We start from the raw sequence: 25,875 nt of genomic DNA on the forward strand, positions 1-25,875 counted from the left end.
ACGTTGACTAGCAAGTAAACAATACCATGGCAGCTTGAGAGAGAAACTGCCGAGGAAAGGAAAAATCTTGGTATTTTACTACCTCTGATGGAACTTTTCCTCTGCCTTTTGAACACGGGGCCCCACATTTTCATCTTGCACAGGGCCTGCAAATTATGTAGCCCGTTCTGATAGGCATAGTGTTATCTCCAGCAATCATTTACTATACACAGTGCCCACTTGTTTTCACTGCCTCATCCTATATTTGCTTCAAATTTCAGTGACATAATGAGAAGATATTCAGTGAGACTGTGTGGGGACTAGAGCAGCACAAAACCCATAATGATATAAATATGTGGTGGAAAATTACAATAAAACCCTTGCATCTTCCACTTTAATTTTGCCTCAAGGAAATGGCAAAATGCCCAGCTGGCAATAACCAGTTCCAAATGAGCTGCCAAAACCGCTAGGTGCTGAAATATATAGTTTGTTGCTCTTCCCCATTTTGGTGCTTGACTATAGGTTTTGAGGTTGGTGTTTCAAAGCCAGAGCAGGTGCCTGCCACCTGGAAACATTTTCTTAAGTGCTTTGCTAATAGCAACACAATGAGGCCTATTGAAGTGTATTTTTAAATAACACTGAAGCTGCTTTACATGTGTATACATGTCTATTGAAATACAATCATAAATAGGCCTAAAATGTTTTCATCCGGAATTCAAAGGGATATGATTTGTGTCTTGGAACAATAAAGGATTCTTGTAAAAAGGAACATGCTGATGGAAAACATTTAGATAAAATTAAAACATTTGAAAAGTTTGTAAATGTGGGTTGAAGTACTAGCATAACAAAATTAGACTGCTTCACCTTAGAACCCTCCAGAAGGAGGTGCCTATAAATACTGGGCTGCCATGCTAGCAAGGGTGAGGCAATGAAGAGTAAATACAGTTGTTATGACAGGTTTCAATCTTGGGGGCCATGGAACCCTTCTTGTTTCGTTTGAGAAAATCACCTCCTTTTTTTTTTTTATACTTGTAAATACATTTACATATCAGATCATTTCTGGATGCTGAAAGTCAGTTCCTTGTCTCCAGTTAAGGTTTTTCTTATCATTTCAGTTAGTGCTCAAGTTTTCCATGAGCGTCTCCACACATACATTGTTTTAGGGATCAGTGAATGTCAGAAGTTTCCGAGGTCAGTTTTGGTTTGAATGCTTGTCTGAACAATCTGAACTGTTTCCCGGTGCTCATCTAACCAAACAACTACTTTGTTTATAGTTCTGCCTGACCTGAGGTATACTCTGCATAACGTGCTGGCTGTTTTCTAACTCAGACTACATAATTTAGACTGGCTCTAGCAACATGAGGTACAGACAGTGAGGGTTCCTTGAAATCTAGGATTCATAAGACTGCACTTTCATCATTAGTGTCACATCCTACTCTTGCTCTCCCAACCCGATTTGATTGCTGGATCTCAAAATTAGACCAAGAAAGAAAACAAGCAAACAAACAAAAACTAACCAAGAAACCCCCTGATTTAACAGTCTTCTCTTCTCCCTACTCAGTCGTACAAAGTTGCTAATTAGAAGCAAAATATCCAAACAATCCTGTAGGAAGAAGAAAGAGACCCAGCAGGGGACACAGATAATCTGTAAATTAGGTAATTAGTATAAGAATAATCATGACTCTGTTGTCTTTTGAGTGCTTTTTAGTGTATTTGGTGCACATAAACTGTTCAAGTCCTCCCGTGGTTGGTGAGATCCCAGACTTGACCTGCTTTCCTCTCCCCGGCATTTATTTGCCAAGCAGATTGGTCTTCATTCAGGCATCTACGTCTGCGTGGGTGATGCCTCGATTTTCACAGCACACTCTTATAAATTTGTTTTTTCTTTAAACGTTACCTTCATTTTCTAAATTTTCCCTTCTCTAGCTTGTTCTCCTTTCCTATCTTGCCCTAACATTTACATTTTCCCCTCTCCTCTCTCTTGTGTATCCCCATCCATTGGCAGGTCACAAGACTAGTGACATCACCTTGTAGCGATTCACACGTCCCATCAGCATGGAAACGTGCTCCTGTTCCAGAGATGGGAGACAGTGCTCTGGGGCCAGCTGCCGGGGCCCGCCCCCTGGCTCCACCACTCACCAGCCAGCCTTGGGACCTGAACTTACTGAACTTCCTTTTTCCACATCTGTGAAATGGGGATGATTGTATAGTTTCTCCCTCATGAAGTTGCTGTGCAGATGAAATCAATTTTGTATCACATACTTAGAAGAATGCTTGGCACATAGTAAGTGCTAAACAAATGTTAGCCATTATTACTTAATTTCTGTTTAACTCAGTTATATGGTGACTGGATCACCTATTAGTGTCTTATTAATATCCTAGATAACTGGGGCTCCTTGAAATACATTTGCAAAATGCTGCTCTTTGAGGTAAGTCTAGTGGTACCATTTTCTCAAGTCATTTTCCAAGGAGGGCAGCTTGAGGTGAAAATCTCTCTTATGGTCAAACACCTCTTCTGTAAGCATCTTTCCACCAGCGTACCTTTCTGCTGGCTCTTTCACCCGATGGCACAGTAATGTCTTCTGACATCCTGCTACCTCAGGTGTGGTCTGCTGGCCAGCAGCATGGACATCACCTGGGAGCTTGTAAAAGCAAAGATCTCGGACCCCACCCTAGACCAACTGATTCAGAATCTGCATTTCAGTGAGATCCCAAGCTGATTCATAAGTTTGAGAAACATTAGGCTAACATTTCTGGGCCTGGAGCACCTAAATTCTGCTCTAGGGAAATAGGGAAAAATCAACCTAAATTCTATTTTACAATATATGATATTGACTACTTCTACAAGCACAGCACTTTAAACCCTATGTGATTTCCTAGAAAACCTATATTGGCATTCTCTTGGGTGTAATTGTTATCGATTAATGCCATGATTAAAAGTGTAGCTTAGGTCTACTGGGAGCTTTAGCTCATTGAAAAGAAAAAAAAAAAAACTCTACCTCATTGATCTCAATCCCTCAGTCAGTCATTCTTACCTTTTCAGAAAACACTTCAGATAAATAGCAATAATCTTAGCCGTGAGAGATTTGTCTCAAGGGATAATCTTTCCAACAATGACTTGCATTGATTAAGTTCATTGCTTTTTAACTGTTCACTTTGTTGCTGTGGTAACTCTGTTTTAAAAATTAGGATGCATTTTCTTAGCTGGAATTGAGGATAGGGAGGGTAGCACAAAGAAGCACATTTGGGCTTCTAGTACTGGTTAGGTCCTCTCTAACAGTCTGGTGTTCTTGATGTGTTCTCTGAATATTACTTTGTTGAAAGAAGGTTCTGGTAAGGGAAGGCACTGATTATGTTTAAAGGGTAGATCACATACAGAAGGGTCAGGCTAGTATTATTCTTGGTACCTCTGTCGGATATCAAGACAGGACCTAAAATGCTAGATTATTAGGTGAAGAATTTAGCTTTTTGGACAATTCAGTTTTACAAACCATGTACAGTAGTGTTGTTAGATTGTTGCCTTACCTTTTGCATACCTCTGTCTTTATGGGTAAGTGGAACATTTGGACAATCTCCAGGTTGTCGTTGTGCAGAGGGAAGACTCAGCTTGCTAGATTGAATTTGGACTTAGGAACCACTAAATGGAGTGTATTAACTCATTCAGCTCCCTCAGCTACCATGTGTTCTTCATAATTGCAACCATAACTATTAATTTAAAAAATAGACTTTACTGGAGTTTCCATAACATTTATTGCCTTTTCATAAAGAGATACAACAGAAATAAAAGACTGGTATCACCTGTCTTCCATACTTTGCCTTACTAAAGTAATCTTGCTGTGGCGCCTGGGTGGCTCAGTTGGTTAAGCGTCTGACTTTGGCTCAGGTCATGATCTCACGGTTTGTGGGTTCGAACCCTGCGTCGGGCTCTGTGCTGACAGCTCAGAGCCTGGAGCCTGCTTCGGATTCTTTATTTCCTTCTCTCTCTGACCCTCCCCTGCTCACGCTCTCTCTCTCTCTCTTTCAGAAATAAATTTAAAAAAAAAAAACATTAAAGTAATCTTCCTAAAATGTAATTCAGATCGTGTCTCTTCCTTACTGAAAATTCCATGGTGCTTCCCATCAGCCCCTGGACAGAGCACGACTCATCAAGACAGAGCTTCTGACCATTTCCTATGTGTGCCTAGAGTTCTCTACTCAACCTGGAAAAATACTTGGCATCTTCTGAATGCTTTATGCTTTCTCAAGCCTGTGGACTTCTCTCCATCCCGGTTCCACTAACCTGCATGACATTACAGCCCCTTCTTGTGGTGCTCCCTTCTCTGCCTGGTGTCATAGCTTCAAGATGCAGTCCAATGATACCGTGTGTGTGGAACCTTCTCTAACCCCACAGGTTGTTTACTTTGTGTGTTCGTACTTCTTCCATGGCATTTATGATGTTGGATTAGTGAGGGTTTTCCAGAGAAACAGAACCAATAGAATATGGTTGTGGGTGTGGTTGGGGGGAGTGTGGGGACATGTAGAAAAAAGTTGATTTCAAAGAATGGGCTTATGTGAATGAGGGACTGTTAAGTCTGGAATCCAAAAGGCAGAGAACTGGTACTGCAGTCATGAGGCATAATTTCATCTTCCTAAGGGAAACCTTCATTTTGCTTTTCTGATCTTTTGACTCATTGGACGAGAGCTACCCAGATTATTGAAGGTGATCTCCTTACTTAAAGTCAAGTGATTGTAGATATTAACCACATCTCTAAAATACCTTTAAAGCCACATTTATATTAGTGTTTGATCAAATAACTGAGTACTGCAGTCTAGCCAACTTGTCAGAGAAAACCATTATATATGCCATAGTGCAGTTTATGTCACTCTATTTCTGTCTTAGGACTGTGAGCTCTCTCACAGTTTCTCAGTCAGAAACATATTACCTTTAAAAGGCGAAAGATTTATGCGATCTGAAGAGAAACCAGAGTATCAAATATTACCTTTAAATAACTAACACATTACTTTATATATTGCTTCAGTTGTAAAACAAACATAATATTTCTACCATTTAGATGTAGTAGTCCTTAAAATCTGGGGTCAATTTGCTCATGATTTGTAATGAAGCTTTCCACTGATACTTTGCTAATAGTTTTAAGTGAAGGGAAACAGAAGAAGCAGTATACTTATTAACAATAATTTGTATGTTACATATTAGTAGAAATTCATTATATGCCTAATTATTAAATTTGCAAAATTTGTGTATAACCATGAAAGAAAAAGATCTGTGGAAAATTTGAGATTCAGCTTGTTTTAAAAATAAGAAATCTGTATCATTATATGTAAATATATGGTATTTTTATTTTCACTTAGAAAAATCTTTAGTATATATAGTATTAATAAATACACTTGCTTAATAAATATTCAGTGTCATTTCTTTCCATGTTATGTCACCACTGAAAAGGCAGTTTTCTTTTTTTGATCTTATTTTTATATTACAGGTTAAAATATAGCTCAAACTCTTTTCTTTCATGAAAACTTCCAGGATTAATTAGTATATTTTGATATTGCTTTTTTCTTCTTAATATTTGTGTTTACATATCTTCTTTTCTTTTTAAAAAAGTTACTGATATGCTGTTACATAACTTTTAAACATCATTTTACATTACTTGTTTGAATCTCTTAATATCACTATTTAACGCCTGCACCTGGGATCATTATTTAAGGCCGAATTCCAATTGTCTGTCTCAGCCTCTTGTGTTTCCTGCTACCCTGTATCTGCTTTTTTCTGTGGCATGTGTATTTCTCTCAGTGTTACTTTTTGAACTCTGTACCCGTAACCATGGAGTACGCATCACCCTTTCCAGGTCCCCTACCTGGACCACATCCAATCAGATGTTCAGTGAATTTTTTTATATATATAATTTGTTGTCAAATTGGCTTACATACCACACCCAGTGCTCATCCCAACAAGTGCCCTCCTCAATGCCCATCACCCATTTCCCCTCTCCCCCACCCCTGTCAACCCTCAGTTTGTTCTGTGTATTTAAGAGTCCCTTATGGTTTGCCCCCCTCTTCCTCTGTTTGTGACTGTTTTCCCCCCTTACCTTCCCCTATGGTCTTCTGTTAAGTTTCTCACGTTCCACTTATGAGTGAAAACATGGTATCTGTCCTTCTCTGACTGACTTATTTCACTCAGCATAATACCTTCTGGTTCCATCCACCTTGCTGCAAATGGCATGATTTCATTCTTTCTTATTGCCAAGTAGTATTCCGTTGTATAGATAAACCACATCTTCTTGATCCATTCATTAGCAGATATTCAGTGAATTCTAATGATTGTCTTTTCCTGAGGGTCTCACCTTCACATCCTCTGTTTTTCTTTCAACAATCCTCTTCCCGGCTTGGATTATTATTACCTCATATGTAGATTCTTGCAGTAAACTTCATGGGCCAGTTACTCCCTCCTCAAAGATACCTGCTATGCTCTTAACAAGTTAATTATGCCAATATAGTTACTATTTTGATATTTACCAGCTCAAGAAAAATCAAAACTTGGTGGCTTCCTAGTGCCCATAAAAACCAAAAAACCAAAAAAAACTACCAAAAAAACCCATTTTCCACTATGGTTACTTACTCCAAATGGCCAGTTTACAATTTTCTTGTTCAATCTTTCTGTGTATGGACATCAAAACTGGACTGTTCTAATCAGTATGCAGGTTGTGTTTCCTCCTAGTATTTCTGCCTAGTAAAATACACCCTGTTTTCTGTCTTCATACTGAAGTTGTTGGATCCTTTCAGCTTTCAACATACAGATATGACTCAAAGACCGACACTGGGCAGGACTACAGAGAGGGCAGTCATGGCGTGGCCTGTCAAATAGGCCTGTCACATAACTGCTTCCTTGAGGTGCAGTTTTTGGTGCTCTCATTTTAAGCTCCAAACCTTTATTCTTTCCAACCAGAGTCGCTATAGTTCCTAGAGGACAAACCCTTACAATAAAACACAAAAAAATTTTATGAACGAGAATGCCTGTTTACCAGTTCACGGTGAATGATCCACCACAAGACATCGGCAAAGCAGAATCTGTAACTGGAGAGTTGCTGAACCCGCCCAGAGTTGAAACATAAGGAATTGGTTGGTCTTGAAGGATATTCCATCTAGGTTGTGGGAAAACCTCATTGCCTTATTGGGTCACCTGATAAGGTTCTTTTCCTTAGATAATTTGATATAAACAATAGTGGATCTTCAGGTTCTGATCCCTTATTCATCATTCCAACTGACTGAGTTACAGTTCTCCTTTACATGTTCCATTCCAATAGTGTCATTCTAAAGATGTCACTTTGTTACATCCTTTTTTTTTTTTAAGTTTAGCAACACTCTATCCTTACCAATTAATTTGGAAGGTAATCCAGGTCTACAGAATCACATTTAGATCCATCTACAGTGGTGTCTTTGGATGGAAGATGTCATACATCATGTGTTTGGTTTTGACCCTCATGGTTTCATGTGTTTGAACTTACACCAGAATTCTTAAATGGCTTTATGCATCATGTGCAGTCACTTCTGCATCTGTTTCTTATTCATATTATGGTTATTTGCAAACTGCCTTATTTGCTATGTCAGGTCTAAATTGCTTGAAAGCAGGGACTATTTTTTTTATTGTCATTTATATTTTCTCTAGTCTTAAATATGATGACCTTGTTCTTTCTTAAAGTGAACTTTGACATTCATTCCTTCATTTCCTTATTTATTCTTTTTTTTCCCCTGTCCTTCCTTCATTCTTTTTCCCTCACTCACTTCTCTCCCTTCCCTCCCTCTCTTCCTTCTTTCCTTTGTTTCTTCCACACACATTTATGAGATACCTACTATATACTGGGAATATATTGATGCCGGCTAATCAGTTATAAAACACATGGACACTAATAATATAGTACTACTACTCACTGACTGCCCTAAGTTCTTTGTCAAATCCATACAATACCAACAAAAACTAATTATGAATACTATTCCCCCCCCCTTTTTTTTTTTTTTTGCAAATAAACATGCTGAGGTTCAGAGAAGAAAAGTGACTTCCTTAAAATCACACAGTTTGTTAAACAGCTGGGATTTAAGCTCAGCACTGTTGCTTCAGTTTGTTTTTCCCTATTGTTTACTGGTGTTCATTGGAAGCACCTTTATGGTTTAAGGTACCATGATAGTTAATTGCCATTGTGGTTAGGCTGTGGTATCTAGTTGTTGGTTCAACACTAATCTCAATATTGCTATGAAGGTATATTGTAGTTGTAATTTACATCTACAACAAATTAATTTTAAATAATAATGTAGGTGGGTCTCACCCAAGCAATTGAAGGTCATAAGAGCAAAAAATTGAGAAGAAATGTTACCTGGGTTCCTGGCTGGTTCAGTCAGTAGAGCATGTGAGTCTTGATCTTAGGGTTTTGAGTTTGAGCCCCATGTGTGTAGAGATTACTTGAAAGTAAAATCTTAAAAAAAAAAAAAAAAAAAAAAAGAATGCAGCATCAACTCCTGCCTGAATTTCCAGCTTGCCTGTTGGCCCTTTGATTTTGGAAGCAAAGTGTGAGAGCCTCTGCATTCACATGAGCCATTTATTTATATATAAACACACATACCACACAGTTGGGTTTTGTTCCTCTGGAAACAAAGATTGGTTGGCTGGTTGACATAATTTCTGACAATTAAATTGACAGAAGTATTATACACAAAGTGTTTATTATAGCATTATCTTAAATTTTCAAATTAAAACAATGGTTTTTAACTTTTTAATGTTTATTTATTTTTGCACAAGCAGGGGAGGGACAGAGAGGGAGATACAGAATCTGAGGCAGGCTCCAGGCTCTGAACTGTCAACACACAGCCAGATGTGAAACTTGAACTCATGAACTGTGGGGTTTGTGAGCCGAAGTTGTATACTTAACTGATTGAACCACCCAGGCACCCCTTAAAACAATGTATTAAATTTAAAATCTATATGGCATACAGTAACTTTTAAAAAATAGGTACAGTTGGTACCAGTGGTCTTAATCAGATAGGGAGTAAGTGTGGAGAGGGAAGGAAAGGGATGAGGAATTAGATTGTTTTCCTAAAGTGACTGAAACAGAGAGAAACAACCTGAAGATATTCATGTGATATCTGTTCAGGGAAAGATTTATACATTTGGTAAAGAGTTTCTTTCAAGAAGATCCATCAATGACAACAACAAAAACAAACCTGTTTTTTTTTTTCCCTTCTATTTGAAGTTGGCATTTGTCTATATGTAGATTTTGTAGTGTTCACAATTTTATGTTAGGGTTTCTTTAAATATTTTTTAATGTTTATTTTTAAGGGAGAGAGAGAGAGAAGAAGAAGCAGGGGAGAGGCAGAGAGAGAGGGAGAGAATCTCAAGCAGGTTACACACTATCAGTGCAGAGCCAGATGTGGGGCTTCATCCCACAAACTGAGATCATGACCTGAACTGAAATTAAGAGTCAGATACTTAACTTGATTGAGCCACCGAGGCTCACTGGGTTTTATAAGGCACAGCAAATAATATATTCTCCTGAGACATGGTCTTTCTAAACAAGAAGACATTGAAAAGAAAAATGAGTAGTGAGTTTAGGATTGCAATAGAAAAGTAATTTCATTGTTAGACCCAAAGTCATTATGGTCAGTCCATAGACTTTAAGTTTTCTGTTTCTATGTTTACTATAAATCAAAGATAATATTCTAATAAGCCCCAAATTCTAAAATACAGACTTTCATTTAATAAAAATTGACCAAATCTAGGATCAAAGTTTTAGACAAATGTGACTATTACTCTGCTTTACTCCCCTGCTGCTTCCTTGGGATGGTATAGCACATTGAAATCGGTAGGAAATACACAGTTCGTGGTAGTAATGTTCTACAAAGCCACTTCAAACACTGAATTAACAAATAATGAACCATTCATTGCTTCTGTGGGAAACACATGGTTGGTTCCTGCAAACCTCTGGTCACATTTTTGTCTGCTGATCAATACATAATCCTGCTTATGTGTATTTATGTCTATTAAATTTTTTTTAATATTTATTTTTGAGAGACAGAGAGAGACAGCATGACTGGGGGAAGGGCAGAGAGAGAGGGAGACACAGAATGTGAACCAGGTTCCAGGCTCTGAGCTGTCAGCACAGAGTCTGATGGGGGACTCAAACTCATGAACCTTGAGATCATGACCTGAGCCGAAGTTGGGCGCTTAACTGACTGAGCCACCCAGGTGCCCCTGTGTATTTCTGTTTAAAGACTTGTTGCTTAATATATTCATGGCCAAAGGTACTATCACACGTGCTTGATCTAACCCACGCCATTTCCTCCATAAGGCTCGTTACACCTTTCTTACACATAGGAACACTAGACAGCACTTCAGTATTATGCTTGGAGACCATTTTGAATAACAAAATCACCAAAAAGAAACACAAAGTATAGAAAAGGTGGCACTTAATAGACTAAGCAAAGTACATTTGTTTACAGTATGAGGCCTGAAAAAGAAGGAACGTGTCAGCTGGGGATGTGCATGTTGGGTAACACAGAAATTTTGCCACTCTGTGAATGACCCAGAAATGTCTGTGAATGACCCTGAAAGCACTGGGGATATTGATTTGGGGGTTACATATACATTTTAGCCAGTAGGTGAATTCACAAATACGGAAGCCATAAGTAATGAGTATCTACTGTGAATAGTTTAGGTCTTTCCGGAAGATACATATATTTGTAGGTGAATAGCCTCTTGTGAAGCCCCTCTGTGACAGAGTGCAGTGCTGACAAATTTGTGTGGCTACTAAACATTTTTTGATCATTTGCAAGATTCTTTATTAAGCATTTTTAATCTTGCTACTGCAGCCTTTAGGAAGAGAAAATAACTACCATAAACAAACCTCCAAATATGGCAATAGGCTTTCCTCAGGAAACCCTGAGCAATTTCAGGTGTTTGTTTTGAACCACCAGCATGAGTAATAAAATCGACACAAATGAACAAGAAATTGAAATCCGAGCAAAGGAATTTGTCATCTTTTCCGAAATATTTGTGGAGAAGCAGTTTGTTTTCTCTCACCAACATTTACGAAGTCACTTCATTAACATGTCACGTGTTTAACCATGTTAAAACAATTACTTGTGTAATTGAGGTTTTCACCTTTTGATGACTTTTATCATATTGAAATTTGCCAAGAAATTAGCAAGTCTGCAACTCCAGTTCTTGCAAACTGTTGGTGTACTTTTAGGTTGATGCCAGTCCTTCAGTTCTTTATTTGTGAAACACTTACGTGCAAATTCCTGTGCTTTAAAGTCATGAATTAGAACACCAGGGCTTTTCTTGGCGTAAGCAGCTGCCACATCATGGAGATACCCCCACCCAAGAAAGAAGAGTAAAAGGGACGTGGTACTGAAGCAGAATTAGATGTCAAGGGCAGAGGCGGTAGGTAAGCTCACCTACTGGTGAAATTATTAAAAAAGGAAGAAAAAAATGAAAAAGAATCAGTGATGTGAAGGATGATTTGAATATTTTATTGTCAGTATTTCAACCACTAGACCACTGCACACTGCAAAAAGAGTGGGCTATTATTTCTTTATGTTGAAAGGATATCACAAGCCACTTTTCTTAGCCATATCATAAATTAGAATTGGAGAAAATAGATATATATCATAGCAAGTGAAATTTAGTTTTCACCAGTGGAAGGAGACCCTACCAGAGGACTTTGGTGATGAATATTTATAACCTGAAATACAGATAAGAAGTAAATGAGAGAAATTAGCATTGGCAATAATCATATTCATATAGTGACACTCTGACTTGGAGAGAATTATATTAGGTAGTCAGAAAACTTAAGCCTATTGCTGCTTGAAATTATGTATATGTGGATCCCTAATGTTCTGGGCTTGAATTTGAAAGACTCACTCATCAAGATTTTTAGACACATTATATTTGCTTTTGCAAATTAGAAGCTCCAACCACAGATGCGAGTGTACATTGCCATGTGTGAAATTAATGCTTCAGACAGCTTATGAATATGTATGTGTATTTTGGTGGCGCTTCTGCTACATAAGTCTGAAAAGCAGTGGCAAGTGGGTGTAACTGCGTGGAACTGCATATTGCTGTCAGGAAAGTGCAATTCTCAAAGAAAAAAATTATAGGGGCAAGTTTTCATTTCAGACATGTCTTCAGAGATGAAATTTTCCAAGAGGGAAAAGCTGATATTTGTCCATTTTAATTAAATTAAATTTTCTGTTGACATTTTCTTAACATACCAACTTGGAAATGTGCTGAGGACAACGCTCCGTATTTAAGCATGCATACATCTTCATGCCGGTTTCTGGAATGCCTCAAGTATTAATGTGAGGTGAGATTTGGATGATACTTAGTTCTGTAGTTACAGTTGTACCTGATTAAATGTCTCTGTTACTGTCAAGTGAATTGGTTGAGCTCCACTTAAATTTTTGTGTAAGGTTTGGTGTTTCTACGTCACCTGGATTTTGGTATTAACCAGTGATTACCTCAAAGCTGCGTTTGTTTCTTCAAGGAAATGCAAAGCTAGTGGTAGTACAATTGCAACCTCTTCCTGCTTATGATCCCCAGGCCTAGGGTGTGGAACCTGGGCAGAGTGGGGAGGAGGTGCAAGAGGGCTAATGTGACCTGCTGCTCTTGAAGTGGTGTGGAGATTCCTGGGCTCAGTGGGACAAAGGGTCTATACCATTTGAATTACCCGTTCTGGTTCATGTAGAATGGCCTCTTATGAAAGTTTTAGGTGTTCTGAGAAACCTGTTCCCTAATGTGGCTAAAGCAGGATGAGGTCATATTTACATACATTACGTACTCTCACAGTACAATTCGGATACTTCAGATAGTTAAACCATTCCTTTCAGAGCCCATTTTGAACATTAAATTGAACTGGTGATAATAACAGCATCCCTACAGCTCTATTCTGTTGAATTAAATTCACGGCATTTGACCAGGGAATACATACCAAGGAGATATTTATCCACTACTTACATAAAATTTGTTTACTGATATCCTTCCTAAAAGACCACCTGATACAGCTTTGCTTTCTTACCTATTCTTGGAATAGTGACCATCAGGGGATTACCCATTACCCTAGTATCATTTAAGAAAGGGAAAAGAAAAATTGTTGTTTTTTATGAATTAGAATATCTTTATGTTATAATCTCTTTGAAAATAGGACTGTCCTGATTGAGGATCAGGTTTTCTAGACAAAAGTATTTCTCCCCATTTAGTTCAGGTCATTATTTCTCAATGGCTTTGTCTCATGAGAGCCTTTGATTGAATTAGGGGAATATGTTGTTTGGGAACTTTATAAACAATTAATTGTTACAATTTTTCACTTACAGAAACAATAAAAAAAAAAAAAAAACCCTCTTGCTTCTTCACCTCTCTTGCTTTTGCAGTCATTGTTTTTTGCCCTTGGCATTGAAACTCCCCAAGTCGATACTTGTCTCTGCTTCTCCTTTTGGTATCTCTTAAACATACTTTAATCACACTTTTTGTTCGTACCACTCCATCAGCGATCTGATTAGGTTCAACAGTGACGTCCAGGTTCCTGTATCCATCGGTCATTGTTTGGTCTTCATCTCACCTGACCTGCCCAGTGGAGCCAGCACATCTCCCTGGATGCTCGTGACTCACTTGTCACTCTTTCTTTAGACTTCTCTTCTCTATTTGCACTTACTACTGGAGATCTCATTTAGTCTCATTTATAGGCTGATGAAGGCCAAATTGATGTCTTTATCCCAGAACTTTCTCCCAAACATTCAATTTTCCTATTTTACAAGTTGTAGGAATTTCTGGCTCTACATCCAGAAATTTTAATAGACCACTTCTGCATCTTCCACCCAAAAGAAAAAGCCATCCATAAGATGATAAATAAAGATGCAATTTAAAAACTTGGATATTGTTGTAATTAAACATTCATTTTAATTTCCCTATTCAGGAGTTGGGGAATTTGTTTCAGATATACAAACTAGAATCACTCAATTCAGGAAAGCACATCATACACGTTTAAGTGATTTCTATGCATACTTGTTGATTGCTATTTCATATTTAAGGTTATTTACCTAACAAACTAATTCATGCCAACATAATATACCATGTAATCCTATTGGGAGATATCATTTAGCCAGAGAAATCATTTGCTTGCTTAGAAGTGTTACAAATATGCATATCACTGTTATTTATATATCAATAGATGAAAGAAGAGTGTAGCATTTATAATTAAGTAAGAGACACACATACTAATGACCAGCTAACACATTGAAAATGATTTTAGTAAATTATGTTTGTTTTACTTGTCTTCTTTTGTAAATCTTGTTCTTTTTGCTCATCTACAAATAAAAAGTTAACTGTTTTAACCAAGTCATAAGTTGAATTTTATAACTTAAATATGCAGTTCACAGCATACTGCTTATATTGTTAGCCTTTAAATGTGTAAAATGATACTAATGAACATCCTAGAACATTTTGTATTCTGCTAAGTATCTTAAATGATGGTTTTAATACCTAGAGTTTGGCAGTATTCCAAATTATCATATTTATCATTCTTACCTAGTTGGTCAGTTGTGCAGTAATTTCCCACTGGAAAAGATCTCTGATTTGAAAATGGTTTCAGACAGCTTCATTTCAAACATAAAGTCACCATAATGTATACCCTTTCTTAAGTTACACTATTACTGCTCATGGTGAAGAAAGGACAAAGAGGGGTGCCGGGGTGGCTCAGTCAGTTAAGTGTCCAACTCCGGCTCAGGTCATGATCTCACGGTTTGTGGGTTCGAGCCCCGCGTCCGGCTCTGTGCTGACAGCTAGCTTGGAGTCTGGAGGCTGTTTCAGATTCTGTATCTTCCTCTCTCTCTGACCTTCCCCTGCTCACGCTGTCTCTTCTCTCATAAATAAATAAAACATTTAAAAAAAACAAAGGACAAAGTTTCCAGAATTGTTTTTTAGAATTTATTATATGAAACTTAGATGAGAATATAATGGGAACATGAGTTATTTAATACACAGTGTTGCAAAACTGAGGTAAGAATATAGAGGTGGATAAACTTTTTCTGTATCTCATGTGGTTCAAAAATAGGAAGACATATTTACTATGTCAAATAGATTAAAAATAATTAAATATATGCATATTTGTAAAATACATATAATATAGAAGAAAAACAAAGGACAAGTGCAAAGTGGTGACATTTAATGGCTTTTTATATTTAGATTCTCAATAAATTTTTAAAAATGTTATTTGCAGGTAATTGACATACAAAATTATATTAGTTTCAGGTGTACAACCTAGTGATTTCATGTTTATATACATTTGCAGAATGGCTACCCCAGTAAGTCTAGGTACCATTTGTCACCATACATAGTTTATTATTAATTAACTATTTTCTGTATGCTGTACTTTATGTCCCTGTGACTTATTTTTTGTAATTGGCCATTTGTACCTCTTAATCCTTTTCACCTCTTTTGCCCACCTTCCCACCGACCTCTGCTCTGACAATCATCAGTTTTGTTCCCTGTATCTATGGATCTGTTTTTCTTTTGTTGATTTGTTTTGTTTTTGCATTCCACATGTAAGTGAAGGCATATAGGATTTGCCTTTCTGTGTCTGACTTGTGTCACTTAGTATACTTCTTTTTATGGCTGAGTAGTGTTCCACTATGTATATATGTCACATATTTATCCATTCATTCAATGGATATGTGGGTTGCTACCATATATTGGCTATTGTAAATAACGCTGCAGTGAATATAGGGGTGCATATATCTCTTTGAATTCGTGTTTTTGTTTTCTTTGGGTAAATACCCTGTAGTGCAATTACTGGATCATATGGTAGTTTTATTTTTAATTTTTTTCAGGAACCTCCATACTGTTTTTCATAGTCCCTGCACCAATTTAAATTCCCACCAAGAGTGCATGAGGGTTTTCTTTTCTCCATATCCTCACCAGATGTTATTTCATATTCTCAATAAATTTAATGGTATGGTGAACTGTTTATACATTTGATGACTAGAAAATTGATATGGGATGTCATTTTGAGAATTAATGAAAATGTATAAGAGTGATATTCAAAGAATGATATTCAGAGAATGAAAATACATTTCAAAAATACATGTCATATAAATGAAAACAGAAATATCAAAGTGGAAAGGAAACGTGTTCAACTAAGTAATATTATAGAAGTGTAAATTAGTGTGCATACCACTGTCTATCTGCTAAATTGTTAAATAAATAAAGTTATAAATCCATCTTAAGTGAGTCTATAGGGACATGAGCAAATTCACACAATGATAAATTGGAAGAATTTGTCATTACATTGGGAGGGCTACAAATGTGGTCATTTTTTGATTCTTTCATTTGGCTTCTATTTCTGACACTTTTCTTCAAGAAAATGATAACAAAATAAAATACAGTGAAGAGGCAGAGAAGTGTGTTTTTTAAAATATTGATTTATGAAGATGTAATGTAGATTGATAAACAACAATGTTTAGAATAAATAAGTAAATCAATGTGCAGCATTTTATCTCCATGGTGATTATAAATATCTAACAATCTATATATAGAAGGGGAATGAAAGAAATAGGCCAAAAAAGGCTACCCTAATAATTGATAATTGATAGATTTCATTTAGTGAAGGAGGAACTTTATAACTTTGTTTACTTCAGTAATTTAAATTTTAAGTTGTAATAATTGTATATTTATATTCTAAAAAGGAATACAATAGTTTTAGATACTGAAGGGTATTCCGCTGTATACCATAATGCATGTTATAAATCATAGCCCTTATTCTGTGGGAATAAAATTAAAACCTGAAAATAGTCTAACTTTTTGAAATTCTGAGCCCTTTTGTATAAAATCAGCATGTTAACCTTAAATTACAAGTTGGATTTGAACCTAAAACATCTGTTAATATGTCTACGTTTTATGCCAACAAAACAAACTTCATTACTATGCACAGCAGAAATTTGCAAACTGCTAAAAAGCTTGATTTAAAGTGGCCACAGTAAAAATCTGTTTTGGAAGGAACATTTGATGTTAGTAAATTCAGAACAGAGTCCACAAATTGCTGTGTTTAGGAAAGGTACTGTTGTAGCTTACTTGTTTCATTGTCTCTCTTTACTTCTTACATTAATGCAAAAGATACCTACACATGGAATAAGCAGGTACGTGCATATTTTTACAAAAAAATCTAATCAAATTTTGCATCTCATTTTCTGCCGTTAGACAATAGCTGTAGATGATTTAATATCCACTGCTTCAGTAGTGTTACATAGAAGTTCTGCACACCAAGTTCATTTTTTAAAGCTTAAGAAACTAAAACAAACAAAAACTAGAAACAGAGTAGTAGACCAAACTTGTACTTGTTCCTTCCCATTTGAATCAGAAATACCCACTGCTCATGACTATGATTATTTTGAACATTGCTCCTATTTAAGTGTAAGAAACTAAGTTGTTCAAAGAAAATCACGTTTTTGCCTCCCAGCCTCATGGAACACCCTGAAAAGATAGCTGTGGGATTTACATTCACAAGTATCTTAGAACAAAACGATTCTTGATGGTGGCTTTTGTTTTCTTTAAGGAGAAAATATCTCAGATTTACCTGAAAGGGAGGAAAAAGTGAATAGATGAAGTGTTTCTTGAGTTGGTATAGTTTCGATGTTTTAAAATAGTTTGCTTCTGTTTTTCCTGTAGGCATTTTTTTCTTGCCAACGTTATAAAGATGACTACTATATATGAGATATAGAATTGGATGTCTTTTTAAGTGCAATTCCATTTTCTATTCTGCAGAAACACCTACCATTTAAATAAAATTACAGTGCTCCTACAAGGAAAAAACAGTCTTTTGTTACCCTTGTATATTTATGCATATTTTGCTTTTATTTTAGCCACAAGAACTTTCTCCAGTTTTGGCAGCACTAATAATCTGCAGATTGGCAGTTTTTTCCATGATGCAAGTGTGAAATCTTTAAAAAAGAGTCTGAGCTGTAGCTGTCTGTATATTGCCATTATATCCTCCTCTGTGTTTTTAATGCATTTTATTGTGCAATGAGATCAGTTGATCCAGTGAACCTTAGGGGAATGTTTGGCTTTTTAAAGCAATGGCTTCAAATTGGCAGCACTTTAATATTGGCCGCTTTACTCGAACCTTGCTAAGTGAATTTGAATTATTTTTCTTGTCTAGTTTCCATCATATCATTGCCTTCTTCACAAGTATTGCTGTGTCCAGGTATTTGAAAGTTGGTAGCAAGTTTCTATGTACATAATAAACCTTTTCTTTCTGTGTGAGATCTTCAACAGTTCCCCATTCTGGCACTTAAGACATTTTAGCAGTTTTCCTGGCTGCTGCTGTCACTGGATGGCAAAATTATTTCCTCTCCAGTTTTTGACTTTCTTATAATGGTTATCAGATTTTAGCATCTTGGCTGAAATTTCACATGCTGAAGTTGTGCCAAGTGTTGGCCTTGGAAGCTTTAAATATTGAATAAAATTCTTTTCTACAAAGGAATCATTCATGATAATATTTGACATAAATTAATATGTGAGACATTGGTACATTTTTTAATGTTTATTTATTTATTTTGAGAGAGAGAAAGCATGAGCAGGGGAGGGTCAGAGAGAGGAGAGAGAGAGAATCTCAAGTGGGCTCTGCACTGTCAGCACAGAGCCTGACATGGGGGTGGGGCTCAAACTCATAAACCATGAGATCATGACCTGAGCTGAAACTAGGAGTCAGATGCTTAACCAAGTGAGACACCCAGGTGCCCTGACATTTGTAACATTATTAATATTTGATACCTCAGTGTCCTCATCCTACCTAATTCCATGTGATTACTATACAAAATTATGGACCTTCTGACCTTGTGAAAGATACTTCATTTTTATGCTTATTTCATGTTTGAGTCTATACTTGGGATTAAAACTCATTTATATGCTAATTTTACTGTGACTTAAATCTGTAGTCTAAAACCTCAATTATAATATTAAATGGCATAAAATATTGACATTTTTAAAGTTCTGTATTTTATATTGGAACATAATTTTGTGTACTTTGAAGGGACTTTCTATAATTTATCTCATTGGGAAAAATATAGGCAGAGATTTACTTTGCTGATTTATGACATGAAGATGATATATCTTTTTCATAGATGTAGAATTAAACCAGATACACCTTTAGAATGGCAAAAATTAAAATGATTTATTTTACTCTTTGTTGGTGAGGATATGAAGGAGCCATAACTCTTACATACTGCTACTGGAAATATCAAGTGGTATAATCATTTTGGAAAACAGTTTAGCATTTTCTTAAAAACTTAAACAAATACCTACCATGTATTCCAGCTGTCCTAAGAGAAATGTATTGTACCTTGGTATGGTATGTCTGTACCAAGAGTTAATTGCAAATGCCAACAGTAGCTCTGTTTGCAATAGCCTCAAACTAAAAATAGCACAGCTGTTCAACAACACATGAATATATAAACAGACTTTTGAATATACATATGATGGAATGATACTTGACTATAAACAGGAAGGAATATTGATACATGGTACAGCATGGAAGGATCCCAAACTTATTATACTGGAAGAAAGATGATACACACAAAAAAGTACATAGTGTATGATTCCATTTACAGAAAATTCCAGGAAGTGCAGTCTAATCCACTGATCAATGGTTGCCTGAAATCAGAGGGTTGGAAGGGCCTGAGGGAGGACTACAGAGGAGCGGCGGGGTGTCGTGATGCATAGGTACTGATCTTAGTTTGCTTGCTATAACAGACTATCATAGACTGGGTGGCTTAAGCCTTAGAAATTTATTTCTTACAGTTCTGGAAGCTGAAAACTTTGAGATCATGGTGTGACCAAAGCATGGTTAGGTTCTGATGAGGGCCCTTTTCCTGGCTTTCAGGTAGCAACTTCTCACTATATCCATATACAGCAGAGCTACAAGGGAGAGACAGAGAGAGAGAGAGAGAGAGAGAGAGATCATCTCTCTCATGTCTTTTCTTATAAAGGCACCCATCCCATTCATGAGGTTCCACCCTCATGGCCCTCCCACCTCGTGATACCTTTACACTGGGGTTTAGGGCTTCGACATAAGAATTGAGGACACAAACATTCAGTTCATAGTAGTTTCTTTAGGATGGTGCATATATTCATTGTCTTGATTTTTGTATTTTTGTAGTTATTTCAGTGGTACATTCATATGTCGAAGCTTATCAAATTGTGCCCACTAAATAGTATAGATTATTGTATATCACCTATACCTTAGTTAAAGTGTTAAAGAGTTAGGGGCACCTGGGTGGCTCAGTTGATTAAGTGTCTGACTCTTGATTTCAGCTCACGGTTCATGGGTTTGAGCTCTCCATCGGGCTACTTACTGACTGTGTACAGCCTGCTTGGGATTCCCTCTCTGCCCATCCCAGGCTCACTATATTTCTCTCAAAATTAAAAAAAAAAAAAAACAACTTAAAAATAAGTGTTAAAAAATTAAACAAGTTAACACACATGATAGCACTCACTATTTTGCTTAGGATATGATAGTCTCACATTGCATGGTATTAAGCTCAAATGATGAAATGATGATGTGGAGGAGAACTAGAGGCAGATTTATTTCTATTGCAAAGGAGAAAATGGTTAAACAATAGTTTCTCTTTTGGTGAAAAAATTGCTATATATATTGGTATATACAGTGGTTCATATGTTTTTTTGTGTGTTTGTTCATTGAGGCCACCCTCACTCACCCCATTTTAGTCACTTAAATACATTATCTGCATGTGTGATTAAATATAGTGTGAGAGGGAGGTGGGGAGGGTAAGGATTGTATGGAAATGTTGAATCACTATATTGTGCACCAGAAACTAGTGTTATGCTGTCTGTTAACTAACTGTAATTTAAATGAAAGTTAATAAATAAATATATTAGTTAATACAGTGACAGGTCTTGGAACCTCCAGTGGTCACTGAATCTGGGGCTCACTGAGATGACCCAGACCAAGGAGTCACGATGACTGAGGGTTGTGGAGAGATGCAGATGGGAAGAACTAGACAGTCTCAGTAGCTTCATGCAGACTGGAGGAATAAGCGACATAATTATGACTGGAGTTGCCATACTCACCTTTAGTCCTTCTGTTTCTTTTTTTTCTTTTTTCTTTTTTTAATTTTATTTCTAGGAGAGAGAGAGAGACAGCATGAGCAGGGGAGAGTCAGAGAGAGAGGGAGTCACAGACTGAAACAGGCTCCAGGCTCTGAGCTGGCAGTCAGCACAGAGCCCGACGCGGGGCTCGAACCCACGAACTGAGAGATCATGACCTAAGCGAAAGTCGGACGCTTAACCGACTAAGCCACCCAGGCGCCCCTAGTCCTTCTGTTTCTTGCAAGTAGCATGGGACCTTCCATTCAGATCTCAAATAATGGATTAGAGTAGGAGAGCCAGAAACACTCTGGGGAAAGCATACACTGTAACCTCTGGTGAGCAGATTCTGTGACAGAGTCATGACAACCACAATGAAACAAACAGCCACAAACTCTCTGGTCCTTTGTTGTTATTCTTGAAACAATAGATGCCATATAGTTATTCCTAGCACATCTGCTTCTGTTCATAATTATATACTAGATATGTCTGGTCTCCAATAGTAGGAAAGATCTTGAACTGAATGGTTCAGTTGTGTCATCGCCGTCATCATCATCACATCATCATCTTCATCATCATCGCTTCATTGACTGACTGTTATGCCAAGTGTTTTTCACTGAATTTTCACAATAACCTTCAAAGAAGACTTTCCTGAAAGCCTTTGCTCCCATTTCTCTTGTCTAGATTAAGTGAGAACTTCATTTTATGTGGTCTCGTAGCATCCTATACCTCTCTGTAACACTTGTGACTGTTGCAATCATATAATGGATTTCATAATTAATTAATATCTATATCCTGTCTAAAATGTGGGACTAGATATGTTTTCTTCATGACATCTTGTACATCCTCGAAGCTTAATACTATTTGTTGAGTGATCGAATGAATAAAATATCATAACATGAATTTTATGATAAGACAATAAAAGCCCAATAAAACAGTGATTCCAAGTTCTGTATAAAGATGTTTAGAGATAATTTGAATTGTAAACAAATGAAAAAACTGAACTATACTATAAGCAATGAGATTTAAAAGAAATGTAGAAATTGGGATGTTGTAGAGCAGTCAAATCAGATAGAAAAATCTGGGGCTGACTAGTTCCGGAGATTGTTAAACTCAGTCACTTGATGAATACCTTTGTCAATGACAAGCATCGGTTCTTATTTCAAAAAAGCAAACATAAAGACCTAGTGGTATTTATGGCATATGATCAGCATGTTGTTGAATAAATTACATTACAGCTGACATGATAAAAGCTAAATAATAATTGGACATTGTCCATAATATACATCTTTTTATTGTGAGTTGCTCATTCAGCCAAGTACATATTATTAACAAGTATGACTTTTATGATATACATCTTTAAAGTTTATTTATTTTATTTTAAGAGAGGCAGAGAGAGTGCTATCAGAGAAGGGTCAGAGAGAGGGAAAATCTAAAGCAGACTCTGTATTATCAGTGCAGAATCCACGGGAGATCCTGACACAGGGCTGGAACTTCCTGAGCCAAAATCAAGAGTCAGACAGTCAACTAACTGAGCTACCCAGGAGCTCTTATGATATACATCTTTAAATGCAACATGCTAGGATTATACTTCTAAGTAGTTTTCACCCGTACTATTAAATAAACAGTGAAGAGTTTCCAAACAAAATACAGTAGAATATAACTTATATATTAAAATTGTTCAGAGGAAGGATTTATAGTTATAGTTCATTCCCCTTACCTAAAATAAAATCACATTTTGCATTTTGTTTTAGAAATTTGTTGTTGTTACTAATAAAACTCAGGAGAAATCATTAATGTAAAATAGTCCTCAAAATAAGGCAGATTCCCCAAAATGTATTTGTGAATCAGATCAGAGCATTCTCCAAGTGCTCTTGGAAGCAAAACACTTGACTAAGACACAGGGAAGCACTGATAATGTTCAGAAATGTTCACTAGTGTGTTATATTTAATTAAAAATTAATATTAAGGTATAGTTGACATATAATGTTTTATTAGTCAGATGTACAACATAGTGATTTGACAATTCTATACATTATACAGTGTTCACCACAGTAAGTGTAGTCACCATCTGTCACCATACAATGTTATTATAGTATTATTGACTATATTCCCTATGCTGTACTTTTTATCTACATGGCTTATTTATTTTGTAACTGGAAGTTTGTACTTCTTACTCCCTTCATCATTTTCATCCATCCCCCTGCCCACCTCCAGTTTGGCAACTATCAGTTTGTTCTCTCTATTTAAGTGCCTATTTGGTTTTATTTGTTCATGTGTTTTGATTTTTAGATCCCACATATAAGTGAATCATATGGTATTTGTCTTTCTCTTTCTGACTTATTTCCCTTTGCATAATATTCTCTAGGTCCATTCATGTTGTTGCAAATAGTAAGATCTCATTCTTTTATTATGGCCGAGTAATACTCCATTATTTATACATACCACATCTTTTTTATCTTTTCATCTATCAGTGGATACTTGGGTTGTTTTCATATCTTGGCTATTGTAAATAATGCTGCATTGAATATATAGGTGCATATATCTTTCAAACTAGTAGTTTTATTTTCTTTGAGTAAATACCCAGTAGTGGGATTATTGGATCACATGGCAATTTTGTATCCAAAATATATTTTAAAAATTATTTAACTCAACACAAAAAAGGAAACAATTTGGTTAAAAAGTGGACCTTAGTAGGTCCTGAATAGGACCTAAATAGACATTTTTCCAAATATACACACATGGCCAACAGACACATGGAAAGATACCTAATATCAGTCATCATAAAGGAAATGCAAATCAAGCCATATAATCAGGCTAGTATCAAAAAGAACAGAAAGAGCAAGTGTTGGTGCGGATGTGAGGATGTGCTGGTGAGCAAGTGTCCATGCACTGTTGGTGGGAATGCAAATTGGTGCAACCATTGTAGAAAACAATAGTTTCCTCAAAAAATGAAAAATAGAAATGCCATATGATCAAGTAATTCCACTACCAGTTATTTACCCCAAGGAAACAAAAATACGATTTCAAAAAGATATATGTTCACTGTTACTTTAGATTATCACTAATGACATCTCTTGTTTGTCCTGAACCTTTTCAAAATAAGTAGGATTTCAGTCTTTAACTGGAAAGTGTCATGATACAATGTCTTAGGAAAACAGATAATTTCATGTACTCAAGGAATACAAGCACATGACGAATGTATCATAGACCTATTTCTGGATACACAAACCATATGATTATTTTTGACAAAAGAAACAAAGATTTAATCAAAAAATGGCCACTTTATAGGAGTAGCAGCAAAATAAATCACAAAGCTCCATGCATTTTACAAGAATATTTACAAATGATAAATGGCCTCCTTTTAATTATTCTTAAGGAAGAATGACTGTTCTTTTTTCCCATCATGTTACTTTGATAAAATTGTGTTCTGAGATTATGTCATTGAAGTGTTTCTATAAACAAACATCTCTGAATATGTAACATACATAGTGAACTTAAAAAATGTTTCTACTCTAACCTGGTGGTGGACATTTGTTATTTGTTAGATCCTCCTATATTTGGGGGACTTTGCAACATTTTGAGCCAGAGCCCTTAACCCTTACTGAGACTGAAAACCCCTCCCCAGTCTTCTTTGTGCCTTAGCACAGCCAGATAAACTTTGGGCTTGTGCATTGGGGACCTGCCTGATGATTCTGCCAGTTGGTGGCTATAGGAGAAAGCAGTAGTAGCTTACTGATGACAGTGTCTAGCAGTGTCTTGCTATGCAAGTGTTGGGGGTGCAAGCCAGGGGTCACCGTCCAGAAGTAGGACCTCTGTCTTGTAACTTGAGGCATTTTGTGAGGTGATAAACTTCCTCAGGCTCTCCGGTTCCTTAAGATTCTGCAAGCTACTCAGACCTCTTCAAGTAAATTCCTTATCTTCATAAATTAGATGGAATTTGCTACTGCTGCATCTACCTAAAAACACTCAATGAGGTAAAACTTTTTCTAAACTTTCATCAAATCATGTTAGTTTATGCTCAAATTGGCCTCTATCACACCCAGTTTCTCATTTCTATAGGTATGATAACTACAGCTTTTTGGTAAATAGTCTTCCCCCATGATTTATCTTTTATAAGCATCTCTTTAAAACACAACTGCTATCTGCTGCTTTTCTGTGGAACCCAAAGTATTCCTTAGTATCTTCTAAATATTGTGAATATTTGGAATCAGATGGACATGAGCACATATCCTTATTTTGTCATATCAGATTATGTCACCATGAGCAAGGTAATTCATCTCCCCAAACCATAGCTTTCTCTTCTTTAAATGGCAGATAATAGGGGCACCTGGGTGGCTCAGTCAGTTAAGCCGCTGACTTTGGCTCAGGTCATGATCTCGCAGTTTGTCAGTTCAAGCCCTGCGACGGGTTCTGTGCTGACAGTTCGGAGCCTGGAGCCTGCTTCAGATTCTGTGTCTCCCTCTTTTTCTACCCCTCCCCCACGCACACTCTTTTGCGCTCTCTCTCTCAAAAATAAATAAACATTAAAATTTTTAAATGGCAGATAATAACCTATAAAATGTACAGTTACTGTGGAATTTTAGTTAACTGACATGCAAAAGTGCAGAATAATATAGCTCTCTGAATCCCTACATTTTTCTCAGCTGTAAAATGGTGATGGTACCTGACTCCTGCATGTAAATATGCTTAGAAGAGCCCCTGGCACAGTAGGCTTTCAGTCAGCGTTAATATTATTATTAATAGTCAAACATTCAGGTAAT

At 36.6% G+C, this 25,875-nt stretch overlaps 1 protein-coding gene across 1 annotated transcript in view; it reads left to right on the forward strand.

Moving 5' to 3' along the window:
• Nucleotides 1-25,875, forward strand: part of PRKD1 (protein kinase D1) — a 319,505-nt gene that overhangs the window by 109,100 nt on the left and 184,530 nt on the right. The window lies entirely within an intron of this gene.

This window comes from Crocuta crocuta, unplaced genomic scaffold (assembly GCF_008692635.1).
Source record: "Crocuta crocuta isolate KB4526 unplaced genomic scaffold, BGI_CrCroc_1.0 scaffold116, whole genome shotgun sequence".
Classification (NCBI taxonomy): Eukaryota; Metazoa; Chordata; class Mammalia; order Carnivora; family Hyaenidae; genus Crocuta; species Crocuta crocuta.